The sequence below is a fragment of the Montipora foliosa genome, chromosome 1 (assembly GCF_036669935.1).
Source record: "Montipora foliosa isolate CH-2021 chromosome 1, ASM3666993v2, whole genome shotgun sequence".
In the NCBI taxonomy this organism is placed as follows: Eukaryota; Metazoa; Cnidaria; class Anthozoa; order Scleractinia; family Acroporidae; genus Montipora; species Montipora foliosa.
In genome coordinates this window covers 16,756,035-16,763,534 of record NC_090869.1, presented here as the reverse complement: position 1 = coordinate 16,763,534, position 7,500 = coordinate 16,756,035, and the positions used below count along the sequence as shown (strand labels likewise).

Below are 7,500 nucleotides of genomic sequence, written 5' to 3'. Positions count from 1 at the left end.
AGAAACGAGTGATGTTGAAGTTGGGGACAAAAGCAAGGGGACACTTCGTGACGCTTATTGAAATTAACATGCATCTAATGACTTGTATTTCTGGGGCCCGTTTCTCGAAAGTTCCGGCAAATACCGGGCCCGTTAACTTTTCGTGACCGTTACCGAAAGAGTGTTTCTCGAAGCACCCGTAAATTTAATGGAGCTCGAAAGTTCCCGTAAAATACAGTAAAAACCCGCATGTAAGAACCTAGTGATTTAAGAACCTGCTGGCAGAAATTTGCCATCTTAATACCCAAAAATATAAGGACCTATTTAGCCAAGCAAGATTAAACATGTTCTTATATGTGGGTGACAGCTAAATTATTATTAACATTTTAACCGAGGGTTTTGACTTTGAGAGTTGATTGAGCGTGCAAATTTGTAAGGCAAATGAAAGTACCAAGCTTTAATTATAAAAAGAGTCTTGATTGCTACAGCAAAACCAGGTTGATGTACTTTTCTTGTAATCAACAGCCACATCTCCTTCATAGAAATCAAGAACCTAATTAAGAACCTACTTAGTCTAAATTGTCAACAACTACCTCAAAATAGAAGAAGCTACTTTGCCAGACTTCAGAAAATGTAGCTTATTACATGCGGGGTCTTACTGTATCGGGCAAGTTATTGGGAAATATAACGGGATGCAAAATAACGGGAGATGCGAGAAACACTCAAAAACTTATCCGGTACTTACCGGGTGACTTACCGCCGGGGCCCGCGGTAAGTTACCGCGGGACTTTCAAGAAACGTACCACTGGACACACTATTCTCAGTGTCATTCAGATTGGACTCAAATGTTTTATCTGACTTAAGAAATAAGTAAGCGATATAGATCATTGAATTCAATTCGGACTCTTGCTTCTCCGCTATTTCCATGGGATCATGAATTTTTTTCTGTTGTATATACCACAGAATTTCTTTTAGAAAATTGCCCATGGCCGCCTGGTTGTTCCGAAAGTAACTGCGAGTTGGTGACCAAAGTTTATTGGAAACATAATCAGACCTACTTGCTGGCAACGAATTCAAAACGGGTAATGATAGAGGTATGTGATCCATCTACCATGACAAAATATCGTCAACTTGATGTTTCTTTACGGCGTAATTAACAGATAGCATAGTTCACATAGATGGACTGGTTATGAAGCCCCGAAAACTTCCAAAGCGAGGACAGTACTGTCGCACTTCGTGTTAACTTGACCGTGACCACCATCCATACGCATGCACAATCTTTCGTCCTCGGTTCACAACTGAGTTTTGAATAAATTAATCGAAACATCTGATTGGCTGTCACTTCACATTACACTCTAATTGGATGGCACTTCACATTACACTCTAATCAGTTAAGTCTGTTCACTTAGAAAAAAGGCGTGGTTTGTGCATGGTCAGGACCAAAACAGCGAAGAAAGACGAAGAAAATTGTCGAGTTTCATAACCATCTCCATATACTAACTATGCAAATAGTTAGCGGTTCAGCGTGTATTATCGACTTATCGTTGCACGCGGGAATGACACAGCACTATGGAAGTTTACGAGTTGCATCTTGTATCACTGTAAAACATTGAAACGGTTTGTTTGTTTGTTTATTTGTTTGTTTGCTTTCAGGTCTTTAATCAAACATCAGATCCAAAAAGATACCATTTCTCGCTGAGAACTGGAGGCAGACTGAGTACTGGACCACAGTGCATGGTGTTCAAGCCATTACTATCACCAAGAAATACATACATCACGAATAATTATCAAGGAGTTGTCGCCGTTAACAGACGGACTAGGAGAGATCGAGATACATGGTTCTGGTTTGAATCTTGCTATAGATGATTTGGAATTCATCACAAGCCACAAATGAAGCACAAATGATGTAGTTTGAATAATGAAACATCGATTGTCTGAGTCTCTGAAGCTTATTGATCCAAGTCTTTTGCTAAACCCGTTAACGGAACAAGGGGAAAAATATAATCCCCAATTGCCAAGTATACTTTGTGAAATATATTTAAGACATTTTTATGTTAAATCACTATAAAGTAATGATATCATTAACTCTTATTTATGACCGTTAGGATATTCATCGACGAAGACGATTCATAATTTTTTTTTAGCAAGTTACTCATTCAATAAATTAATTCTGTTCTAAAACAATGAGTGATGCCTCCACGTGCCTCTTGCTGCACCAATTGTCCAAACGTGAACTACACACGCATTTATCGATGAAATTAAATACCTTATGCCCGATAGAGCAGAGCGGGGAATACTTGCTTATGGTTGCCCCTAACACGCAAACAGTATTATCCAAAACTGGCTCAAGAAAATTGCTAAGAACAAATAAGGGCCAAAGAAAAATGTCTTGCCTGGAATGCAATTATCGTTTTTCGAAAGAATTACAAAACATGTTGCTTTTCACAACGAATAATAATAAAAGTTAAGATGTTGGATAATTAAGCTCAATTGTATGGAAGGCCAACTCAAAATGGGAAAGAGATCTGCAATTTGACCAAACAATTCTGACATCTACTTTTAGTCGTGTTTGTAAAGACAAAAAGCTTAGGGAATTCTACGTCAAACTTTTACATAGAGTAGTAGTCAGTAAAAAGGAATTATTTATTCTTCGGTAAGGCAGAGGACACAAAGTGCGCATACTGTAAAATGAATGATTCCATAACCCACACCTTCCACCATTGCAATTGGAGTCAATCATTCTTTTCGAGGGTTATTAAATGGTTTAACAGAGAAAATGTCACCTCTTTTACCCTCTCCCCAGCCGAATTAATTTTTGGTAATAAATTAAGTGGAGACCTTGATTAAAGAATTAAACATTATTAGGAAGTTAAACCTCACCTTTTTATATGCCAAATATTATTTTTACAATCATAAATTATTGCACGGTGAGCTATCGGTAAACGAATTTATTACACATAACATGAGAATTTTATTCCATAAAGCTCATTTGTACAAATCTATACGCTTTATTTTCACATGTAAAAAGGGCCTATACAGCCAATCAGAATGGCATACAGCTATTTCACATGTGGAAGTATAACCAATCAGCGATAACGTAAAGTCGTTTCCATGCCAATCACTCGTGCATCTCGTGCAAATCGTGCAAATCGTACTTGTTTTTGAATTAAATCAAATTTGCATTTGGTTTTATTGTTAGTGAGTTTTTGTTTCTAATTCGGGTTCAGAAAACTATTTTAATGAAAATTCTCATGTTATGTGTAATAAACAGTTCACGACATAGAAAGCGCTTTGTACGGGGTTTTATTCACTCGTTGTTTGTCTCAAAAATCCTCACTCGCTCGTTCCTCGCTCGTTCGGGTTTTTGACACAAACAACTCGTGCATAAAACCCCGTACGCCGCACTTTCTATGACGTAAACTATATTTATAATTAACCTAAAAAACAATCATATTTTCGAAAATTTCCTTTGATAGTTTAGAGTAATGGGAAATTGAGTGCATATAGAAGCTATAATATCACGAGTACCTTGCTTTTCCAATTTTGTGCGTCAATAACATATTATTTAAGCTTAGATTTCTGTCATGTATCTACTTTGTGAAATGCGCTACGCTCTTTTATGTACTTGTTTAACGTGTGCAAATTAAAGAAAAAATGAACTGCAGTTGGCCTATAATTTCCTAACTCAGATACACTACCACTTTAAAATATTGGGGTCACTTTTGATATTTTAAAAACTTCAGGAAACTCCCCTGATAGTATTGACTCATTATATTTTTCAGTCAAGGGCGCAGAAAGCTGTTCACTCGCAAGTTTAATAAGTTTATTAGGAACATTTAGGGATGATTTCTTTTCTTTTATTCCTGCAAATAATGTAGATACTTGTGTTTGGGTTACTGGAGCAAGATAGAAACTGATTGATGGCTTAGATTCCATGTATTGCAAAGGGTCTGTATGATCAGTTTTGATTTCCTTTGCTAAAATGGGCCCAATATTTACAACGAACGATGAAATGATATATGAAATGGATCATATATGAACTGCGGAAATGAAATCAAGTGAAGCTGTGATCCTCACAGTTATGAACGCAATTTTTGCAATTCAGTAAAGAAGCCTGAAAATTTCAGGACTTCAACGCCACGAGTTGTTCGGCACTGCACGCGCTGTTTAAAATAGCCAATCAGAATAAAGTCATTGTCTAGCGAAGACAAAAATAGCAAAAACAATGTACGTAAATTGTGCGAATTGATGTAAATTAATGTATTTGTCAGTCTCCTGCTGAAGAGTTGGTTGTAAAAATAGAAAGATACGGGCAAAGGTTGACTCAGGGCATGTATGGTGGAGGCAAGCTCCTACTGATGGGCTCCTGCTTTCAGACACTTGCAACACGAAAACATGCAATTGCAATCATTCCTCAGTTACGCTGCCGGTGAATTGACTTTCGAGTGAAAATATTATTTGTATGATGAATCAATTTATCTATTTATTTTCATAAGTAAGGTTTATTTCCAAAAAAAAAAAAAAGGTTCATAAACAACTCTCACTAGCCTTATGGTATTAGGGGCTGCCCTTGAAGTACGGATTTTAAAGTTTTTTTTTCCCCCTTGAATGTATACACTTGCAGAGCCGTAAAAGCTAATCCGGAACAATAACAATAAGTAAACCCAATCTTCACAGTATATTTACATATCCATGCAGCGAAAAAAACTGGAAGACAGGAAATTATCGAAATAAGCCGTCAACAGAAGAAAGCTGTCGAAGAGCGGAATTTAGTTTACTATACTTGTGGAAACTACTTAACAACTGCCTGTCTTAATTTGAAATGCTAGACTCGATCGCCTTTTCTGTTATTGATCGAATAATTGTGTTAACAAGTTTCGGTTCCAACTGTTCCGAACTTGCTAAACGAATTCATCCTCGTCACCGCTCGAGTCATCATAATATGATTGGTTACCTCCAAACCTTGACATAAATTCTTCTGAGAAGACGTCCATGGCATCCGCGTCAATAAGGACGACACGAATGTCCTGTAGCCTGGGCTTATAACCCACATGTTTAGCAGCTTGGACTGGGACTTCCTTTGTCTGATCCTCATGTTTTGTTCCTTTTGTCTTTTTTCCTCCATTCTTTTGATAACTTTCTCTCGGTTTCTTTGTCTTACAATCCTTTTCCTTGTTTTCGTTTAGCTCGTCAAGGTACTTGAGGTACTCTTGAATTCCTTCAAGCATCGCAAAAGCACACTCGTTCACAGGAACGCCAAAAACACCAGAACTAATAGCAGGCAGAGCGATAGATGATAAGTTAAGTGTCGACGTAAGCTTAACTCTCTCAAAACAGGCATTCTGTAGAAGACGGTGCGTCTTACTTTGCGATTGTTTATTCCACTCGGGTCCAATAGCATGTATTACAAACGTGCAGGACAAATCGCCAGCTTTAGTATGAACTGCCTCGCCTACCTTTAACGTCTTGTAATGGCGAGCTTTCATTAACGTCTTTGATTCCGTCACAATTTCACTGCCACCTTTTTGAACAATGAAGTTTGCGAGTCCAGCTCCATGGAGCAAAAGATCATTAGCCGGGTTCACGATTGCATCAACATCTTCATTAGTTATGTCGCCATAACGTAAGGAAATGTGAATGCCGTTCTCAGTGTGATGTTTGCAAGTCTCTATAGAAAGGATTCCTGATTCTGACAGGTTAATTACTTGGGCTCCAGTAGGAGAATCATCATCACTGGGACTTGTTGCTTCTTTTACGCGCAGCTTTAGTTGAGCCACCGATGCAGCATCCCCATAAACAAACATAGGGCCACTTTCTTGGGGCTGGTCCAAGATGACAGGAAACTTGGTTAAGAGCTTATGTAACAGTTTTTACATCCTCGCACTTCGAATTTAGCTCCCAGGTAACCATACCATGGGTTGCAGACTGAAGGAGCTCTAAAAGCTCAGAGCAAGCGACCATAAATAAGGAGGGATCACATTTCGATTTTGGTTTGAGTGTAACTTCGACGTCGCTTCCTTTTTTGTCAAATTCAACACGACATTGTTCGAGGATGCTTTGCATCTGAGTACGATAGAATTGCCTAATGAAGCTAATAGCAAGTGATTTGGCTTTAAACGTCGTTTTTTTGGCTATCGGATAAGTCATCTCCTTTGTGTCTTCTTGTCGCATATTACCAAGGCACTGAACCTTCAGCGGAGGCCTTTTTTCCAAAGACCCTGTAACAATGGTTCCAACGTACTCAGATGTATGCGCAATTCTTTGTGATAAGATATCCTTCTCCATCAGTCGGTGACCTGCCTGATCATCTACCTCCTCAAACGAAGACCTGGTGACCTGGTGTCTTTATCCGAGATGTTTTGTTCTTTTACTAAATGCTTTTGAAGAAGAAGTTGACAGGTGGTTATCTGGCTCAGTGATCCCATTATTCAAAAGCACTCGGCTTCACATTCAAATGGTATACCAACTTCACTTTTCATTCGCTCCAAAATCTGCACAGTCTCTTGTGGGTTATCGCCCAGTACAAGTGAATTGAGCTTTGCCGTTATTTGAGTAAATACCAGCAGATCAACGTATAAATACAGATAGGCCGGAAAGAAAATTGAGAATCTCATCATTTCAGAAAAGAGAAACAGTACCTTATATTCAATATTTTAACACACCGTGATTCATGTTCCTCTCCTCCCATGTTTGGTGTTATTATGTGAGAGTACAAGCTTAAAGTGCACCTAACCTCAAATATTTTTTGTTCCTGATATAAATCTCATTATTTTCTAAACTGCGTACCGAAAATCACTTCTTTATGCTGTAAACTCTGTAATGATGAAAACACACACAAGCAAATACACAATAATGAATTTATTGTATAGGAGGAATAGGTCGACAGTGCTATAATATGACCTCCTAAACGCTAAATTAATAAGCTCGAGCAAATACTGCAAATACACGATTGAAGACAGGGGCGATGAGGACAATGATGAAATTCTCACAATTAGTACAATCAAGGTTAACACCATAGAAGACACGCAACATTCGACGACACACGACACACGCGATGAAGTCTTTGCAACACTGGAAATAACCCAACCTGAAAAGAAGCGGAAAATTAATCTCCAGTGCAAGGTGGACACAGGTGCACAGAGCAATGTTTTGCCTATCAGGCTACTTCGCATAATCGCCCCAGAGAAGTTTGATGACGAAGGAAACCTCAAACCAGAAGTACTGGAAAAGAATGAAGCCGTCCTCTCAGCATACGTTGGCTCTGTAATCAAGCAGCCTGGCACTATAAACATCTCGTGCAAGTACAAAGAGAAGAAGATAACTTCATTTTCTACGTCACGGATACTTCAGGGCCAGCTATCCTCGGTCTAAAAGCGTGCATTGCACTAAAATTAGTCTCCCTCCACTGTACGCTAAAAACAAATCAATTAAACCAGGCTGATCCAACTAGCAGCTTCAATTCCCCAGCTCAAAATCCGGGTACTTGCAAGAAAAGCTCGAGTTACGTTGGAAGTCATGTAC

The 7,500-nt window shown here is 38.6% G+C and overlaps 1 long non-coding RNA gene and 1 pseudogene across 1 annotated transcript in view; one reads left to right on the top strand and one right to left on the bottom strand.

Moving 5' to 3' along the window:
- LOC137975494 (uncharacterized) overlaps positions 1–2,160 on the top strand; it is a 47,569-nt gene extending 45,409 nt beyond the window's left edge. The window contains exons 4-5 of the long non-coding RNA XR_011117575.1: positions 943–1,073; positions 1,633–2,160. This is a non-coding gene — a long non-coding RNA (uncharacterized lncRNA). The remainder of the gene's footprint in view (positions 1–942; positions 1,074–1,632) is intronic.
- Positions 2,161–4,676: 2,516 nt separating this feature from the next.
- LOC138010386 (uncharacterized) overlaps positions 4,677–7,500 on the bottom strand; it is a 10,788-nt pseudogene continuing 7,964 nt past the window's right edge.